General features: G+C 49.4%; 1 long non-coding RNA gene across 4 annotated transcripts in view; it reads left to right on the top strand.

Moving 5' to 3' along the window:
- The first annotated feature begins 483 nt into the window (after window positions 1-483).
- Window positions 484-19,418, top strand: part of LOC133063693 (uncharacterized) — a 454,338-nt gene continuing 435,403 nt past the window's right edge. For all 4 annotated transcript variants that reach the window (XR_009694474.1, XR_009694471.1, XR_009694473.1 and 1 more), the window contains exon 1: window positions 484-573. This is a non-coding gene — a long non-coding RNA (uncharacterized LOC133063693). The remainder of the gene's footprint in view (window positions 574-19,418) is intronic.

The raw sequence follows: 19,418 nt of genomic DNA, 5'->3' as shown, positions 1-19,418 counted from the left end.
GGAAGCAAGAGGCCTCTTGTGTGCTTAGGCCTAGGTCCTTGGACAAGTCTCCTCACCTGGGAGGGAGGTACCAGTATTCCCATTTGGCAGAGGGGAAGACCAAGGCTCCAGAATCCTTAGGGATTAGAATGCTCTCACACAGCCTGTAAACAGGCGAAGCAAGAACCAACCCTGCATCTTCTCGCTTCCTGGGGTGGGGGTGGGGAGTATATTTTTCCACTATCTCACTATCACCCTGGGCTCCTCAAAAGGTTTCTGATCCAACTGGGGATGTAAGAGCCCAATGCAGCAGAAACAAGCAGTTACGGCCCCTGATTATTGTTATTAGCTCTGATTGCCCAATTCAGGGACCTCCTTCCCCCAGACTCCCCCGGCCCCACAGGGAAGAGACAAGGAAGCTGTAGGTTAAATCAGAAGGAAATGAGGGCAGGGGAGATGATATTTTGCTTCAATTTCTCTCTCTCTTTTGTAGATGGATGGCTGGAAAGACACAGGGCAGGGAGGCTGGAGATGTGAGTTCTAGTCCTATGACCTTGACTGGACCCCCTCCTCATCTGAGGGCTTCTGAAACAGGTACACCCCCCAAGCATCCTCTTCTTGGGAGAGACTGGAGTCTGCTCTTCGAGGAACTCACTTTAACCCATTAGTATCACCGACCCCATCAGAAATGACACTGCGCAAGCCCAGCCTCCAGACATGATCGTGACCCCTGCTTGTGTGATGTGGCCCTGACGTCTCCCTGTGTTCTTTCACCCCGTTTGCAGTTTGAATGGGGCCGTCCGGGAGACGCCGGCACCTTGGCTGAGTCTTTGATTGCTGGTTGGGCATTCAGAGTGCTTGGGGCGTGGCTTAAAAATCATAGATGCCCATGTCCCCCGAGTCTGGGACTGAGTTTCGTGGCCCACGGTGCTCCGTTTTCTCCCCCCTGGAAAGTAGTATGTGGACTGTGGTGTCTAAATAGTCAGGAGATGGAGCTTGGGGCTCCTCTTTCTTACAATCAGCCCCAAACCAGGGTCCCTCACTGGGCGCCCTGATGGGAGAAAGCGCCCAGGGCCACAGCGAGAGGTTGGAGGGCCCTTTGAACAAACTACTTGCTAGAGGGCCCAGCCACGTGTTTCCTCTGGGAGAATGGCTCCTCTCCTTTCCCTGTGGGTTTTGGTAGGATCATAGATGTGTCATTTCCACCTCCATCAAGGCCCACCTAAGCAGCAGTGGTGAACATGTGACCCAAGCCCTTGCTTGACGTGCTCAGTCGCGTCTTGACTCTTTGAGACCCCATGGACTGTACCTTGCCACTCTGTCCATGGGGATTCTAGAGGTAAGAAACTGGTTTGGCTGCCATGCCCTCCTCCAGGGGATCTTCCCAACCCAGGAATCGAACCGGGGTCTCCTGCATTGCAGGCGGATTCTTTACCAACTGAGCTACCAGGGAAGCCCAACCATAATAATCCATCTGTTCTTAGTAGTGATTGGCCTAGGAGATGGGGCAGGTCCCCAAGAAGAACCAATCAGAACCCCTCTCTCAGACAGAGCCAGCCCACAGCTGTGTGTGTGTGTGTTTGGGTTTTCTTTTTGTTTGGCAATCATCTTGCTTGGCTGAATGGGAAAGGTTAGTCTACATAGTAGGAGAGAAAGCAGACAACTGTGCAGAGGCATACAGACCTGAAAAATAAATAGATAATAGGGAGACGATAGATGGATGATGGAATTCCGGCTCCATTATTTGAGCCTGTGGGTCTTCTATCCATGAAGCCAGTTCATGTTCTGGCCGTCTGCCCTGTGAAATGACATGGCCTTTGGCTTCTGTCACCTGCCACAGGAAAAACCCTCCATTCACCCCAGCCCACCCACTATCCTTACTGCCCTGGACCTCGGCCCTCCTGACAATAAGGGGTTTTTAGGTGTTTTCTGCTGGCCCTTCCCGCAAAGACTGTCATGCCTTGCAACTGCTTACGTTGAAGAATTGCAGCTCAAGCCACCAAATGTTCTTAACAAAAGTGTTGATAACATAACAGCTTTCCAAGTAAATCCAGAGCCTTCTGTTTCCAAGGGATGGTTATTGGGGCGGAGGGCGGGGGGGCGTGTGTGCTGTTGGGGGAGAGGGAGGCAAATTACTTTTGTTCACCGCAGGGCCTGTTCTGGGTTTGCCTGCCTCCCCAGGTGCTCTGCTGACTGGAGAGTCTTCCAGCAGGGCCGGCTTCCAGGCGGGTGACCATCAGATTCAAATCACTTCTGCTCCCCAGCTCAGCACTGAGGCCCAGGTGCCTGCTGGATTCAGAACGCGGCCGCTCCTTCCTTCAAGAAATCTCTCCTTAGCACAGCCAGGGCCCGTACTGTTGTCATTAGGAGGTATAAAACCCTAATTTATATTGCTGGGAGGGTAATTTATACACTAATGTAAATTTCTTTTACTGCTGATTTTTGAGCAACTGATGTGCAATTATTTCCAGCTCCCCTTCCAGTGCAATTCTAAAGCGACGGCTGCTAATACCTTAATATTCTTTATGATTGCCAGAGATGATATTTTTTCCCGGATCAAATGTATCCAGTGGGGTTTGACATAATTGGGTTAAAGATTTCTTTTTCTGAAGCTTGAAGACTTGTTAGGCTTATCTGAGCTGGGGGAGATGGTGGCAGAGGCTTTTGTTTGTGTTCTGCTATTCTCCCAGCCTGGTCCTTTGTCCTTTACGAAACCACAGGTCTCTCCCGTGGGCCTACTGTGTGCTCAGCTCAGAAGGGAGTATGCTATATAGAAGGTGGTGTGAGAAGAAAAGAAGTTATATGTGAGCAGCCCACTGCAGGATAAACTTGCTGGGAGAGAAGGGTTTTGGTTAGGAACACACAAGGGCATGCCTGGCTGACCTCCGTGTAATGAGTCACCGTGCGTGAAACTTGAATGGTGGTGTTTCATGTATCGCTGTCAGCTGGTGAATGTGATAGTATGTTTGGAGGGGTCTGGCTGTGCCCAGAGGTGGGTTTCGTCTCTACATCAAGAGACGACGGTGTTTTCACCATGTATCTCTCTCCTCCACCCTGCCATGAGCAGCTGAGCATTGGCCAGATTGAGACCAGAGGCCACAGAGTTTTTTTTTTTTTTTAATATTTATTTAATCTATTTGGCTGTGCTGGGTCTTAGTTGTGGCACACAAGATTTTCAGTCTTTGTGGCAGCATGCGGTGTCTTTAGTTGTGGCATGTGGGATCTAGTTTCCTGGCCAGGGATCGAACCTGGGCTCCCTGAATTGGGAACATGGAGTCTTAGCCACTGGACCACCAGGGAAGAGCCCCCCAACCACAGGCCTTTTAATGTCTGTCCCAAGGCTGTGCTCTGGCCTCTGTACCATGCCATCCCCTTCTGGATAATTAACACCCATCCTGAGACCATGATTAGCACCAATCTAAACTACCACCAAGCAGAAGCATTGGCTTTTATCCTCCATTTTCCTTTCATGCCTAGTTGGGATCTGCCAGAAAATCCTCTTGGCCTTTTAAAAACTGAGACCATTTTGAGAATGTGCTTAAATCCAATGAATTGTACACTTAGAAATAGTTAAAATGGTAAATTTTACCTTATGGGTGTGGTGCAACGCATGTGCACTCAGTCGTGTCTGACTCTCTGTGACCCTGTGGCATGAGTCCCAGGCAGGAGCCATCCAAGCCAGGATGTGGTTCACTCCGCAGCCATTCCGGCTGTAACAGAGCAGCACCCTGGAGTCCTTGCCCCCAAGTCCTCAGCCTGCCTTTTGCCTGCAGAAAAAACTTTAGCCAAAGAATGAGTTTAATCAGAGAAATGAGAAATGCAGAAACAAAGGAAAACAGTCAAAGGAGACCAAATGATAATACTGTAGTAATTAAGCATAGTCAAGGCCTTAATTTCCTTCTCAAGGGATGTAGATAATACTCTGAGCCATATCCTGTGAGCTGTCTTATAGATACTGAGACCCCCACCAGGTGGGAGAAGTTAACTTCATGATGATCAGACAGTGTAGACACAGGCTGCCACAATTCAGAGAATTGGCCTCAAAGAAATGGGAAAAAACTGACCCTGGAACTGAAGAGTAGCGGTACCTAAAACAACCAAGATGACGTTGGTCAGACCACGGATGACCAACCTGAAGATGACTGTCAGAGCTGACTGTACTGTTTCTGCATGTGGCCCCCTCCCTCTCTCTATAAAAGCTCTTGCCCACTGCTTGTCCGGGGGGAGGGGGGAGTTGATCTTTGGACAAGGGTCTGCCTGTCCGGTTGCTGGCATCCAAGGTAAAGCAAACCTTCCTTTCCACCAACTTGGCCTCTTTATTGGCTTTTGACTGTCGAGCAGCCCGGACCCCACCTTTCAGTAACACTAAGTGTTAGTATTAGTCGCTCAGTTGTGCCCGACTCTTTGCATCCCCATGGACTGCAGCCCACCAGGCTCCTCTGTCCATGGATTTTCCAGGCAAGGATACTGGAGTGGGTTGCCATTTCCTTCTCTAGGGGGTCTTCCCAACTCAGGAATCGAACCCGGGTCTCCTGCACTGCAGGCAGATTCTTCACTGACTGAGCTACAAGGGAAGCCCTTGTAGCTACCCTCTTTTTTGTGCTTACAGGTCCCAGTTTTGTTCCACATTTAGGCAGGCAGTGATGTGTCCAGGGAAGTTAAACGTGCCCCTGGCCCAGAGAATGAGTCTTGAGTTCCCTAGATCAGGCAAATACACATCTGAGAATTTGTGTTTTGAACTCAGTCTCTCTCCAGAATCTGTGCTCTTCTATGATACTTCCTAACCAAACTACTGAATGAATGATCTCATTACATGCTTTCTCATCTCAGGCTTCAGGAAGGACTCTTAAGTGATGCCAGAATAAGTTACACACTTCTCAAAATCAGGGAGATGATCTTTTCATGCAGCCCAAAATTCATCACACTCTCCTTGGAATGTTCCATGGCAGCCCCAGGGCTCAGCGGAAGAGGTGGGAGTGTGTCTGCATGTGTGTGGACCCGGGTTGAGATAAGGAAGGGATGGTTTTAGTACCTGTGGGTGAGGCTGGTCTCACCATGTCTATCCCCATCATCCTGCCATTGTAAACACACCTCACCTCTGTCACCTTCCCATGCAGACCTTTTTCATGACAAGCCCAAGTTCATGGTCTCCTGAAGGCAGTCACTCAGAAAGCTAGGAGCTCTTCCTGGATCACTCTCCTGACTTGATATGGAGAGCAAATGTTTTCAAAGGGAGTACTTTTATGGGCTTCCCTGGTGGCTCAGATGGTAAAGACTCTGCCTGCAGTGCGAGAGATCTGGGTTCGATCCCTGGGTTGGGAAGATCTCCTGGAAAAGGGCATGGCAACCCACTCCAGTGTTCTTGCCTGGAGAATCCCCATAGACAGAGGAACCTGGCAGGCTACAGTCCATGGGGTTGCAAGGAATTGGACATGACTGAGTGACTAACACACACACTTTAATGTTATCAGTAGTGGCCTCAGCCCCCATCAGACAGTGTGTGAGTCAGTCAGGGTCAAAGCCCCTTCTATGGTGTAGACAAAGGTGCTGTGAGTAGGAAGAACCCAGAAACATCCTGAGACATTGCAGGGCTGTGTCACCATGATTCAACTCTGTTTGGCTCTGTGACTTTGGACAGATTTCTCAAACTCTGTGAGCCTCATTTACAAGGTAGAATTGTTCTTACCACACAGAATTAACAAAGCTAATATCTATTGATACAAATGACCTAGCACAACTACTGATTCATGGCACGTGCACCCCAAGCAGTGGTTCTCTTTCTTTTTGCATGGGGGACATTTGAGTGACAGAGCCAGGGCACACAAGTGGACTACATCTCCCAGCCTCCCTTGCAGGTAGGTGGGGCCATGTGACTGAGTTCCCACCAACATCAGTTCAGTTCAGTTGCTTAGTCATGTCCGACTCTTTGCGACCCCATGGACTGCAGCACACCAGGCTTCCCTGTCCAACACCAACTCCCGGAGCTTACTCAAACTCATGGCCATTGAGTCAGTGATGCCACCCAACCAAAAGGATGTCTGCCTCCCCTGCCCTCAATCTTTCCCAACATCAACATCTTTTTCAGTTCTTTGCATCAGGTGGCCAAAGTATTGGAGCTTCAGCTTCAGCATCAGTCCTTCCGATGAATATTCAGGACTGATTTCCTTTAGCATTGACTGGCTGGATCTCCTTGCAGTCCAAGGGACTCTCAAGAGTCTTCTCCAACACCACAGTTCAAAAGCATCAATTCTTTGGTGCTCAGTTTTCTTTAGAGTCCAACTCTCACATTCATACATGACTATTGGAAAAACCATAGCTTTGACTAGACAGACCTTTGTTGGCAAAGTAATGTCTCTGCTTTTTAATATGCTGTCTAGGTTGGTCAGAGCTTTTCTTCCAAGGAGCAGGCAGTCTTTTAATTTCCTGGCTGCAGTCACCATCTGCAGTGATTTTGGAGCCCAAGAAAATAAAGTCTGTCACTGTTTCCATTGCTTCCCCATCTATTTGCCATGAAGTGATGGGACTGTTTGCCATGATCTTTGTTTTTTGAATGCTGAGTTTTAAGCCAACTTTTTCATTCTCCTTTTTCACTTTCATCAAGAGGTTTTTCAGTTCCTCTTCGCTTTCTGCCATAAGGGTGGTGTCATCTGCATATCTGAGGTTATTGATATTTATCCCGGCAATCTTGATTCCAGCTTGTGGTTCAGCCAGCCCGGCATTTTGCTTGATGTACTCTGCATATAAGTTAAATAAGCAGGGTGACAATGTACAGCCCTGATGTACTCCTTTCCCAATTTGGAACCAGTCTGTTGTTTCATGTCTGGTTCTAACTGTTGTTTCTTGACCTGCATATAGACTTCTCAGGAGGCAAATCAGGTGGTCTGGGCCCACCAACATAATGGGAAGCAATTAATGCAGGTTGTTTCTGTAAGTGGCCCATAAGGTCCTCTCTCCTAATCTTCCACTTTTGCTTTCATTCTCTTGGCAAGAATTTTTTCAATATGGCCATAACCTTCCAAAGAAAGGATGACAGATTTTGGTGGATGGCTTTATCATATAATCTTTAAAAAAAGCATGAACTTGTCTTGCTTTTCTCCCACCCTGCTGTTAGGAGGCAGATGTAATGGCAGGAGCTGAAGCAGTCATTTTGGATCCAGATTGGGATGGTTATGTTGAGGATGGCAGAGCTGCCCTCCTAGTCCTGGGATGATTTCTCTGGATTATTAAGTAAGGAATATGATTCAGTGTTTTTGAGGCCATTGTGTTTTGGGGTTTTTTTTTTTTTTTTGGTTATAGCAGCCCAGACTGTCCCTTAACAGATATATTCCTGCTGCTGATAAACTCGTTATCTGGCAGAAGATCCAGTCTTTAACTCACCTATACATTATTTTGGTCTTCTTACTCAGGACAATCTTCTGAAATAGAAGGATTGTGAACTTTAAGGTAGTTCCTCTCCTGCATGGTCCTCATCACAATTTTCCTGGATAGCCCAGCAACTCATTATTCAGTAGCATTCGTGGTTTCCTACCCTGGTATCATGTAGATAAAGCATCAAACTTGATACCCAATAAAGCTCTCTAACTCTGATCATGAAAACAAGAACACTTGAAGTAAGAGAGCAATAGGCTGAAGGAAACTACAGAACAAGTCCTCCATACTTAAAATGGCTTAAGAAATAAAAAGAAAGCATATAAGCCCTAAGGAAAGAATAGTACACCAGCTTTTTTTCTTTCAAAATTTTTTTTCATTCGCCACCCACACCTGGTATTGATCCAATACAATTCAAAACCCCAAATAACTCATACAAAACCCGCACGAGCTTCAGAAAATGCCAGACATGTGTATGTAGTTAGATTTTGCGATTCTCTGAAGAAGGAAAACGAGCTTAAATATTTTAATTGGACTCGCATGTCTCTTGTGGCCCTTGAACATGTGCTTTCAGAATGCTGCTTGATTTAATGCCCACATCAGGGATGTAGTTCAGTTTCCAGAATAAATGGTTCTTTTTTTAGCCAAGAAATATATCTATTGGTTCTTGCAGAATTCCCCCACCTTCCCCCACCCCGTGATCCCACTTAAGCTAAAGTCCTTGAGCATTAGAGATGGATGCAGCTCCTTGGACTCGTGGAGGTGAGTGGAACCTCAGATCATGCGCTCTGCCACTTTACAGATGAGTGATTGGCCCGGGGAGGCAGAGGGACCTGCCCATGGAAGCAGCTGGTAAGGGCGAGCAGTGGGATTAGCACATGTGCTTTGGTTTCCTCAGTCTGTTGGAAAAGAATCTGCCTTTTGTGTTTATGAGCTTGTGTTTACTTTTCACTCTGCTCTTGCCTAAAGAGCTCTGAGCACAAAGGCAGACCAGAACTAAGTGGTTGAGAGGCGTATATTACTTCCATCTGGTGGGGTGGATCTTTGGAATTTACTCTTTGTTTTAATTTCGGTTGTGATGAAAATCTGCTCCACTTTCAGCCCTGTTGAACTCTACCCTGTCCCTGGTCCCCTCCGAGGGCCTGCCACGGTAGGGCGGAAGAATGCTGTGTGGCAGGACCCAGGGGCTGGGTTTACTGCGTTTCGGCTAGATGGGGGTGTAGCAACCATTTACATTTGAGTTAGAATTTTGATTCTCATGCCTCATGCCAGAGGGGAATTGCATTTTATTTTATTCATTATTTTAAAAAACAGTTTATTTTTATTTTTTGGCCTTGCCACACAGCTTGTGGGATCTTAGTTCCCCAACTAGATATTGAAGCCAGGCCTTTGGCAGTGAAAGCTTGGAGTCCTAACCCCTGGACCACCAGGGAATTCCCAGGCTTTGCATTTTAGTCTAGGTTTCTCTGGCTAGAGTAAGGGCTCATTTCTTGGTAGCAAGTTTTGGGGATCACAAAGCTGATGGTGGGTGGGGCATCTTGGGAGCTCTGCAGGGCTCCCCTAAGTCTTCTTCTGTCTTAGCGTTTCTAATTTATTTATCTCTGTGTTTCAGCTACACTGCAAAGCCTGTGAGATAATTCTTCCACTGGGGATCAAACCCGGGTCTCTGCAGTGAAAGGGCTGAATCTTAACCTCTAGTCCCCCGGGGAACTCCCTTCCCTAATCTTAGGTCAGTGTTCCCTATGCCAGCCTGTGAGTAAGGCCACGGGATGAGCTTTCCCAGACAACCCTGGGAAGATCAGGGTAGAGGATGGCAGACACACGAAGGGTCACGAGCTTCCCTGAGTGGTCAGTCCATCTGCTTTTCCGCATCTTGAATCTCGGGGGAAAGCAGTTACCTTTTTTCTGTTCCAGACCACGAGCTCAGCCTAGTCCCGCTGGCCTCCTTGCAAATCTGTGTCTCTGGTTGGAGATAGAAGCTGGAGTGAAGGGGGCGTTGATGGTTCTGGACAGCCCATCTAACCGTTAGAAAAGCTTGTCATGTGACCACGATTGGTAGCTGGCTACTGCATCTCTTTATGCCTGGGGTTACGTTGTCCTCTGAGGATGGTGACGCTTCTCTGTCAATCTTTGTGGGACAAAATCTGACTGAAGACTCTCTTTTCTCCCCCCTCTTTTTTAAAAAATTTATTTGGCTGCATCGGGTCTTAGTTGCAGGACATGGGATCTTCGTTGAGACGTGTGGGATGTTTCCTTGTGACGCACAGGCTCTCTGGTTGTGGTGTGTGGGCTCAGAAATTGCAGCGTGCGGGGCTACTTGCCCCACAGCACGTGGGGTCTTAGTTCCCAGTGCTCAGTTGCCCAGTCGTGTCCGACTCTTTGCTACCCCACTATAGCCTGCCAGGCTTCTCTGTCCCTGGGATTTCCCAGACAAGAATACTGCAGTGGGTTGCCGTTCCCTCCTCCTTAGTTCCCAGACCCGGGATCAAACCCACATCCCCTGCACTGCGAGGTGGATTCTTAACCACTGGACCCCCAGGGAAGTCCCATGAGGGCTCTCTTTCTTAGCTAACCCTGTGTGCCCCCCATACATCTGGTGGAAAGAGAAATCCTTCAAAACAGTTACTGGTTTTCACCTAGACAAGATGGTCTTCATGCTGGATTAAACTGGGCCTCCTTCCCCTCAGCGCATCCTATCAAACTTGTTGTCTTGGTCAAGCCAGCCCGAGGGGACCTCACCCACAGCTCTGTGCCCGCTCGGATGATCCTGTACTTCTAGAAGGCAAACAGAGGGGGCCACTGGATGTAGGCTGCTCCCCCGAGAGCATTTCTGGGGGCTCTGTAGAGAGTCTGAGACTCAGCCAGTATAAGCCGACTGCCCTGTTCTCAGCTTCATTTTTTCTTAATTAGCTCTAATTACTCTGTCATCATAAACGTACTGACATCGAAAGCCTTCAAGTTCCTTTTAGCAGCTGGCAGTAATCGGCCTCATTAGTCTTGCCGATTCCCATCTTTTGAAGATTGCTGGTTTGCTTTAGAAAGGGTGCTCCATTCAGCGCTGTTTCTCACCTCTCCATCGCATGTCCCACTTCTGTAGGGAAAACGTGGCCAAGTTGCTGGGCGCTGGGCAACACCTCCCCGACCTCTGGTGCCCATCACCTGTTCTGAGGTCTGGGGTGGGGGCAGGTGCTTCTTCTGAGGAGAGGCTGGGAGGCCTTGCTTGGAGTTGCAGAACCTGAAGACAGGGCACAGCGTGTCACCCAGGTCTATCTGCGCACCTTGGCTCTCCCCAGCCTTGAGAGAGAGAGTCAAGGCTTCTACAGGCACGATCCCTAAAATATTGATATGTAACATTGGGTGTTCTCTCCACTCTGCTCCTCCATCAATGGGGAGTTTTGCAACTGGGATTTCAAGCTGTCCAATGTGTGTGTGCAACGCTAAGTCACTTCAGTTGTATCTGACCCTTTGCGACACTAGGGACTGTAGCCCGCCAAGCTCCTCTGTCCATGGGATTCTCCAGGCAGGAATACTGAAGTGGGCTGCCATGCCCTCCTCCAGGGGGTCTTTCTGATCCAGGGATTGAACCCACATCTCTTACATCTCCTGCATTAGCAGTGGGGTTCTTTACCACTAGCGTCACCTGGGAGCCCAAGCTGTCCAGTATTCCCCCTCCTAACTGGGCTCCGAGGACTTGACCAAATGTCAGTCTTATCCTCCTCTCTACTGGGCCTTTGGTAATGGGGACAGCGGGGCCATATATGCAATTCAGGAGCAGAGGTAGCAAGTTCTGGAGTCAGGATGACTTGAGTGTTTGCTGAGGGTAGACTAAGGTAGTGCATAGAAGGTGAGAGATTGGTGTATAAATGAGAGGGCTAAGGTCATGGCTGGAGATGCTATTATTATCACTGTGTCTCGGTTTCCTTGTCAATGAAATGGGGATAATTATCTCAAAACCTCCTAAGACTTTGAGATAATTAAACAAGGAAATGCACATAAAACACCCAGCCCCTCCTGGGTGTGTGGCAGACCTGTCTTTTCTTTTCCGTTGTTGTTGAAAAAGAAGGATTCATTTATTCATTGAACATTTCCTGCCTGGCTGAACAGAGCAGGCAGATCTGCCCTGTCCATCAATAATGCAGCAGGTGTCCCCGCTGCGGGGAGCCGCCAAGCTTCCTGGCCAGGATTTCTGCTCAGCAGCACACTTTGCACCCAAGGGGTCAGGAAAGAAGGGAAGCCTTGCTCTCTGCTCTTCTTTGTTTGGGACCAAAAGTAAACATGCCTCTTAAACGAGTTAAGGCAGGTGACAGACCAGTATCCAACTGAAAGCTTCAGGCCAAGACTTGGGGAGAGAGAGAGTGCATCAAAGCAATCTAGGATGAGGGGAAATCACACGCTGAGGGCGGGGCTTGGGAGATTGATGGCAAAGTAAGGGCTGACTGGAGGGACAGAAGGGGTAGGGGGATCCCTGACTGAGGCTGGCAGTGGGGAGGGGCGGGACAGAGGCGTGGTGGGGGGTGACTTGAGGGGCTCCACCACACAGGGATGGGGTTTTTTTTTAATCACAACAGTAAAAGATGTTTATTACTTTTCACAGTCAATAGCCAGACAAAAAACAAAAGATAATTACAGTTGCAAGCCATAATGGGAACATTATTAATGTAACAATATAAAATAATTACATACAGTTTGGGGGGTCAAGAAGAGCGATGTGTTAAGTGGAGGAGCATCCATGCACATGTTTTCATCCACCCAGCCAGTCTGTCTTTCCTTCGGCGCATTTAATCCATTTCCGTTTAAGGTATTGATTGATATGTATGGTTCTATTATCATTTTCTTAATTGTTTTGGGTTTATTTTCTGTAGGACTTTTCCTTCTCTTGTGTTTGCTGGTTAGAGTCATTTAGCATTTGTTGTAAAGCTGGTTTGGTGGTGCTGAATTCTCTTAACTTTTGTTTGTCTAGAGAGCTTTTGACTTCTCCATCAAATCTTAATGAGAGTCTTGGTGGGTAGAGTGTTCTTGGTTGTAAGTTCTAGGGACAGGATTTTGCGCTGAGCTCACATCCTTTCAAACAAGAGAAAGGGGATGGAGCAGAAGTACAGACCTGTCTTTTCTGCCTGCTCAGCTGGATCACGAGAACTGGAAGCAGGGGGCTCAGGAAATGCTCTTTGGGCCCATCCTTGGGCTAGCCTCTCTTAGCTCCTGCCCCTGGACTGAGCCTTAAAAGAGACAGTCCTTGCTGGGATGGACAGGGTAGCTCTTCCAGGTGGCCAGGCAGGGTCTTTCCAGGTAAGCAGATGCCACTTTGCCCCTATCCGACCTCCCTGCTTTGTTAACAGGGTGCTCATTCATCAGCAGATGAAGATTCTGTCTGCTCTGAGAAGAAAAACTCTGGGTTGGGAGTGGGGTGGGCGCGATGAGGTGTCGCTTCCAGGGCTTGCCCCTTGGAACGGCCTCCCTCTGACGCCTCCTGCCCCCCTCCTGCCTTCAGCAGCTTAGCCCTGCAGCTGACAGAACTGATTACTGGCCTGTGAGTGATAATATAATTCACTTCCCCTCAAGGAGAGACGCTATCAGAGAGGCTTTTTTAAGAGGAAAAAATATATAATATACTGGTTGAAAAGGGCTATCTTTCTTCCTGGAAGAACAGTTATTAATCTCTTCCTAGTACATTTTCATACCATTTTGGACATTTATTTCCAGGCGGTGATATTATAAAACCAGGTGTTTGTGTCAGTTCTGATGCGGTGGAACACGCTGGAACATGAAAGGGCGTAATTACCGCGGTGGCCATTGGAATTGCTAACGAGATCCTGACATTTTCAAATCGGACCCATTTCTCAGTGATCCAGAAGGGAGCCCTGCAGCTGTGTGGGCTGCATGTCAATGAGGCAGCTCCCAGCTCAGGGGGAGAGGCTGGAGGAAGGGATGCGGTGGGGGTGTGTATATCCTTCAAGCTGCACCCCGGGGAAGGGAGCTGAACAGTGCGGATGGGGGCAGGAACTGGCCGTCTGTCTCAGCGCTGCCTTCTCCACCCCAAAAGAGAGGAGGTTGGCCTTGGGCTTTGGGGCCTTTATTTTCTGATTTAGGGTTGTCAGTCCAACCAATCTTCGTTGAAGACTTACTCTGCGCCTGGCGCTGGGGAGAGAGCACTGAACAAGATGGGGTGGTCCTTCTCCCTGAAATCGGAGCCAGGACTCCCTACCCTGGGCAACCATCCTTTCCCTCTTTTCTTTAACTGCTGGGAGCTACAGGGCATCTGGAATTTGTTAGAGATGTGGATTCTTGGGCTCTGCCCACAGACCTACTGAGTCAGGAACCCTGGGGGTCCGGGCGGGGGCGGCGTTCTGTGCTTCAGCAGTCCTCCAGGTTGTGTGTGTGTGTGCTGAGTCATGTCCTACTTCAGTCATGTCCTACTCTTTGCTGCCTTATGGAGCCCGTGAGGCTACTCTGTCTGAGGAATTCTGCAGGCTAGAGGTCTCCAGGACAGCGGTCCCTAACCTCTGGGATCTAATGCCTGATGACTTGAGGTGGAGCTGATGCAATAATAGAAATAAAGTGCACAGTACATGTCATGTGCTTGAATCATCCTGAAACCATCCCATCCATGAAAGGATTGTCTTCCACGAAACCTATCCCTGGTGCCCAAAGGGCTGCGGATTGCTGGTCCAGGCGATACTGATGTACCTGTATAATCTGAGAACCGTGTCTTCTATCTTCCTGTTCTGTCTTGGAGATTTCAGGTGTTAAAATGCAGATCCCGAAGCTGGCTTCCTTTGTGGAGGGACTCAGAGGCTGCTGCAGCTGAGCTGCCTGGGTCTCCTAAGCCATGTCCCCGTCCCATTCTTCCAGCTGTCCCCCACCCCTGAAAGTCAGGATGCTTGAAGCCTCATTGGCCTCTGTGAAGCCAGATAGAGCAGGAGCATATGGAAGGCTGAGTGAGTGATGGTTGTCAGCTAGGCGCCCCTAGAATGAGTGGCTAGGGGTAGGGTGGGGGGGTGGTTGGATTTGGGGTTTAGGGAGCCAGAAGCAGACCTGAAGGAGGGGTCTGAGAAAGGGCAGATGCTTTGCAGCAAGGTCACATGGATGTTCCTTCTGCATCCTCAGAGCTCGATCATCCTTCTGGATACTCTTGAAAAATGGCACTAACCCTTTGAGAAGCTGTAGGGAAAGAGCATGTTAGCCAAGATGGCGGTGGTCAGGCTCTCTTGCCCCCACGCCTCTCGCTCTTGCCCCACATTTTGTAAATACACGGTTATGGAACAGCTAAGACCATTTGTAGCTGTGCACGCACAATGCCCTACATAAGCACCACCTTGAGAAGCCCCTGCGGCTGCCTGATGGCCGTGTGTCTGCTGGGTCAACCACGAGAGTGAAGCATGTCTGCCTTGCTGTTGTGAATAAAGCCTGCGTGAAGTTCTGATGGCTCCTTGCATCTTCTTCCAGCTTCTCTGCTCGAGCCTCGTCTCCCCTGGGTTCAGTGAACAGTGAGATACAGTAAGACAGAAGCAAACTTGGCCGTCATGCTGGGCTCCCCTCTCTCCTGCACCCCATCCTTGTCAGTAATCGGGCTTTTGAGAGAACTTCTCTCCTCCACTCTTCCCCTGTACCCTTTAAGGCCAGTAACCAAAGTAAAAAGAGTAGCTTTGAGAAGTGGAATCTAAATGATCCCAGGTGAATGGATCCCAGGAAAACAGCCCAGGACAGATAACACAGGGTCCCAAAGGGACCCAACAACAATGGTTATTACATCCCTTATTAATAGGTGAGGAATTGCATCCTGCCCCCCCAATTTCCCTGCTGATAAATAAGAGGGTCAGGGTCAGATCCCATGGACCTGTCCCCGGTGCCAGGTTGTCAGTCTGACCTGCACCAGGAGTGAGCACCTTCTGATAAGCCTCGCTCTGGGATGGTGGCAGTGGATAGGGAGGGGGAAGAACTTCAGAGAGGCCTGGCCTTGGCTGATATGGTCAAGTTGGCATCATCTTGGAGATGAATGAGGAAGAGTAGGTCTGTTTGGAAAGTGATCTCTAGAAAATTCCCAAGACAAGGGGAAATCACAAGGAAAACTCCTCCTGGTGTGGGCCGTTGCCAAGGCAATTCCTAGGTGCAGGGGGAGGTGGTAAGGGGTCCTGGGCTCTGACACTGGTGGTTCAGGGAGGCGACCAATGAGGACAGGTCAGCCCAGGCCTTTGGAACACCTTTGCCCTGGGAGACAAGGTGGAAAGAGCCACAGTGGAGGTCACCCAGGAGCTGAGACTATTCTCCATGGGTCAGAGAGTCTTAGGTGAGTGCCCTGGTCTGTTCCTGCCTTGTTTCCCATTTCTGTCCTTCTCTCCCACCTCTGCTTCTGTCTCTCTCTTTACTTCTGTCTCTCTCTCCTCCTTTCTGTCAACCCACCCATCCATTCACTTACTCACCCATCCATTTACCCATCCAATTATCCCTGCATTCATCCATCACAACGTTCATCCATCCATCCTCCCACCCATCCCCCTGTCTGTCCGTCTGTCCATCCATCCATCCATCCATTCACTCACCCATCCATCCATCCACTCACCCATCCATTTACTCACCCATCCACCCATCCATCCATCCATCCATCCATCCATCCATCCATCCATCCATCCATCCATTCACTCATCCATTCATCCATCCATCCATACACCCATCTTTTCTGTGCACTCATCCCTGGCCCTTCCAGAAGGTCGACACAAGCCTCAATGGGATCTGAGTTTTGCCAACGTTAGCTTTGGTGAAGGCCATTGTCAAAGCCTCCAAGCTGACTTCCGGAGTCAGGGTCTTAGTCTTCTCATCTATAAGATGCCCCCTGATGGTCCCTGCAAGCTTAAAGGTCCTATGAGTCTATAAGCCTTTGACCTGAAGCCAGGAAACTTCCTGGATCATGGTCCTGGAGGTGCTTTGAGGGTTGCTTTCCGGCTTTCCAGCTTGCTTGGCGGCCACAGATGGGCCTCAGGGGCAGCAGGAGAGGCCAGAGCCAAGAGGCTGCCTTGTGTGAGTGAGCGATTTGACCGAGGATGATTTGCGAGGGCAGAGCTGAGTGCAACTGGGCTTGGGTTTCCTGGGGCTGCTGGCTAACTCTGACATCTGCTGTTTTTCATTCCAGTGAGACTGACTTGCTCCAGAGTCCCCCGCAGACTGTTTTCAGCTGTGCTGGGAAGTGTGGCAGCCGGCTGTCTTTCATCTCAGAGCCCTCCACGAGACAGCAGAGCACATGTTAACTGATTGAGCTAAGAGGCCAGTGGGTTCTACAGGAGGGCCCCAAATTCCACATGATCACTTCTGAGCAGACAGACTTTTATTCCCTGAGGTGTTACCCTCACTTCAAAGAGATGTCTGCCCTAGATCTGAAGCTGGGCTCCCTGGCTTGGCTCCCCGCCTTGGGGAAGAAACCACATTACTCCTGAGTCTTTACTTCTACAGAGTAGCTTGGCACAGGAGAAAAATTACCAGCCAGGAATCAGGACGCGTGAATTGAAGACATGAAATCTGTTGCTTCTTGGCTGAATGGTCTTGGACCAGTCATTTGATTCTCCAGGACCTCAGTTTCTTTCTTTGTAACTTTTGAGGGTCATCTCTTTCCAAGATCTGATGCTTGTTGCTTCTATAATGCATGCAGTTGAGAGCCTGGCATGGCACGAAATGTTTTGCACCTCATTTCCAAGATTATTTTTACAGGCTCCCCAAGGGGAGCAAGGTCAGCTGAGAAGTTAGTTTTAAAAATAAAGCCAAAGGGAAGATAAGGGAGTTTATAGACTGTTGCCTCTCAGCGGAGGCTTGGACTGAGGCAGCGCCTCCCGCCTGAGAGAGTCCGCGTGCAGACCCCGGTACCTTGAACACGTGAGTGCCTTGAACACCTGATGCTGAGTCGGATCTGATGGAAGTCCCACTAGGACATTCAGTGTCAGAAACAAGGCTGCTGGCTGTGATGTGGGATCACTGACCGGTAGGTTGTTTTGTTGTTTAGTTGCTAAATTTTGTCCGACTCTTTTGTGACCCCATGAACTGTAGCCCCTCCACCCCAGGCTCCTCTGTCCATGGGATTTCCCAGGCAAGAATACTGGAGTGGGTCACCATTTCCTTCTCCAGGGGATCTTCCGAATCCAGAGATCAAACCTGCGTCTCCTGCTATTTGGCAGGGTGGGTTGTTTACCACTGAGCTGCCAGGGAAGCCCCTTGTGCAGTAGGGATGGAGTCCAAAGGGAGAGCTGGACAGAAGGTCAGCCGGGGGATCTGACTGGAGTGCCCAGGGAGAGACCCCTTCAGAAGGGGCCAGTAATGCCCAAGCAGGGGGCTTCCATGCTCCGAAAGGACAAGGTACCTGGGTGGGATCAACTTCCTGTGTGTCCCCACTTCCCACGAGAGCAGAGATGTCACCAGGAGGAGCCACGGGCTCTGGGAGCACAGCCCATGTGTTGGAGCAGGAGGATGAGAAGAAAGAAGAAAGGGCAGTGGCTGGAGGTGGTGGCTGGGATTTCTGGGAGTCGGCGGGGTGAAGTGTGAGGGTTGAGGAGAGTTGTTCAGGACTGAGTCCATGGGTGGAGAACCAGCCTCGATCCACTCCCTTTTGGAGGGACCTAACGAATGTGGGTCTTGGGGCATGCATCCCCACGAGTTTGAAAGGGATAGAGGTGCCTGCTGATACCCACGAGTGGTGCGGGGAAATCGCCCTGTGAGACTTCCTCCTGGGCTGTTTTGGACCTTGACAGATTGTCCCTTTGTGCTTTTCTCCGTGGGGCGGCCAGGAAAAGCTGAACTGACTCTGTCAGGATGTTTTAGGCCTGCTGGTGGTAAAACGCTGGTGTTACAGGGTGTTGGGAAGGAGAACCTATTCACTGTTTGCTGATGTGTGCAGCTTTCCGAGGTCAAAGCTGGACACCTATTTCAGCTGGGTGCAGGATTACCTACCCCCAGCCTCGGCCAGGAAACAGTGGCTCTTGGGGACCCGGGTGATCCCTGGATTTTCCTATTTCATAAGGAGATCATATATATCGAAAGCAGGTCTTTCAGGTCAGACTTGAGGAAGCCAAGTAAGGTTTCCTAGAGTTTTCGAGGAGGGGGGACCTCCCCAGACTGGACATTTCTGTAAGAAATGAGCTCAAGGACAAATTTGGCATCATTCAAACCCCACAGCGTCAGTGTGTTAATGGCACAGACTGGGTGGGACGCAGGAGCTCATGATGAGAAAGGATGGATAAACAGTTTTTCTGGGCTTCTTCCACAGAAGAGTGTCGGATCCATTTTCTATCAGTTTTGTAGATGAGGACACGGAGGTGCAGAGTGGTTAAGGAGCTCACCCACGATTACACAGCTTGTGGGTGGCCTGGTTGGGGTCTAAGCCAAAGCATTGGCTGCACGGTCCATACTTGCTTGGTGGCTCCATCCTCTTCTGCTGTCTCTCCCCTCCCCGCTCCCTCTTCTCCTCTCTCCTTTCTCTTTCCACCTCCCTTTTCACTGCATATGTTTTAACATCATAAAAGTAGTGTTACTATAAAACCACTATGGAAGATTAAGGAAACAAACGAAAGGAAAAGAGTCCACATTCACAATCCCACACCGTAATGCACTCTTAAAAATTTTTGTCTTTTTTTTCATCCCATGCACATTTTTTTATGCATTAATGACTCTTTTTTAAAAAAGTTGATTTTTAATTGGAGGATAATTGCTTTCCAATATTGTGTTAGTTTCTGCTGTACGATGGGAATCAGCTGTATGTGTGTGTATATATGCTTAGTCACTTCAGTCGTGTCCGACCCTCTGCGACCCTATGGACTGTGGCCTGCCAGGCTCCTCTGTCCATGGGATTCTCCAGGCAAGAATACTGGAGTGGGTTGCCATTTCCTTCTCCAGTGTGTGTGTGTATATATATCTCCCCTCCTTCTTGGACCTTCCTCCCAACCCGCAGCCCCTCCGACCCCTCTTCTCACCCACAGAGCCCGGAGCTGAGCGCCCTGGGCCGTATAGCAGCTTTCCACTAGCTATTTTCCACATGGTAGCATGTATATGTCAGTACCTGTCTCCCAATTCGTCCTCCCTCCTTCCCCCAGCCCCCA

The sequence above is a fragment of the Dama dama genome, chromosome 10 (genome assembly GCF_033118175.1).
Source record: "Dama dama isolate Ldn47 chromosome 10, ASM3311817v1, whole genome shotgun sequence".
NCBI lineage: Eukaryota > Metazoa > Chordata > Mammalia > Artiodactyla > Cervidae > Dama > Dama dama.
The sequence above is the reverse complement of the archived record's forward strand: the minus strand, read 5'-3'. Positions and strand labels throughout refer to the sequence as shown.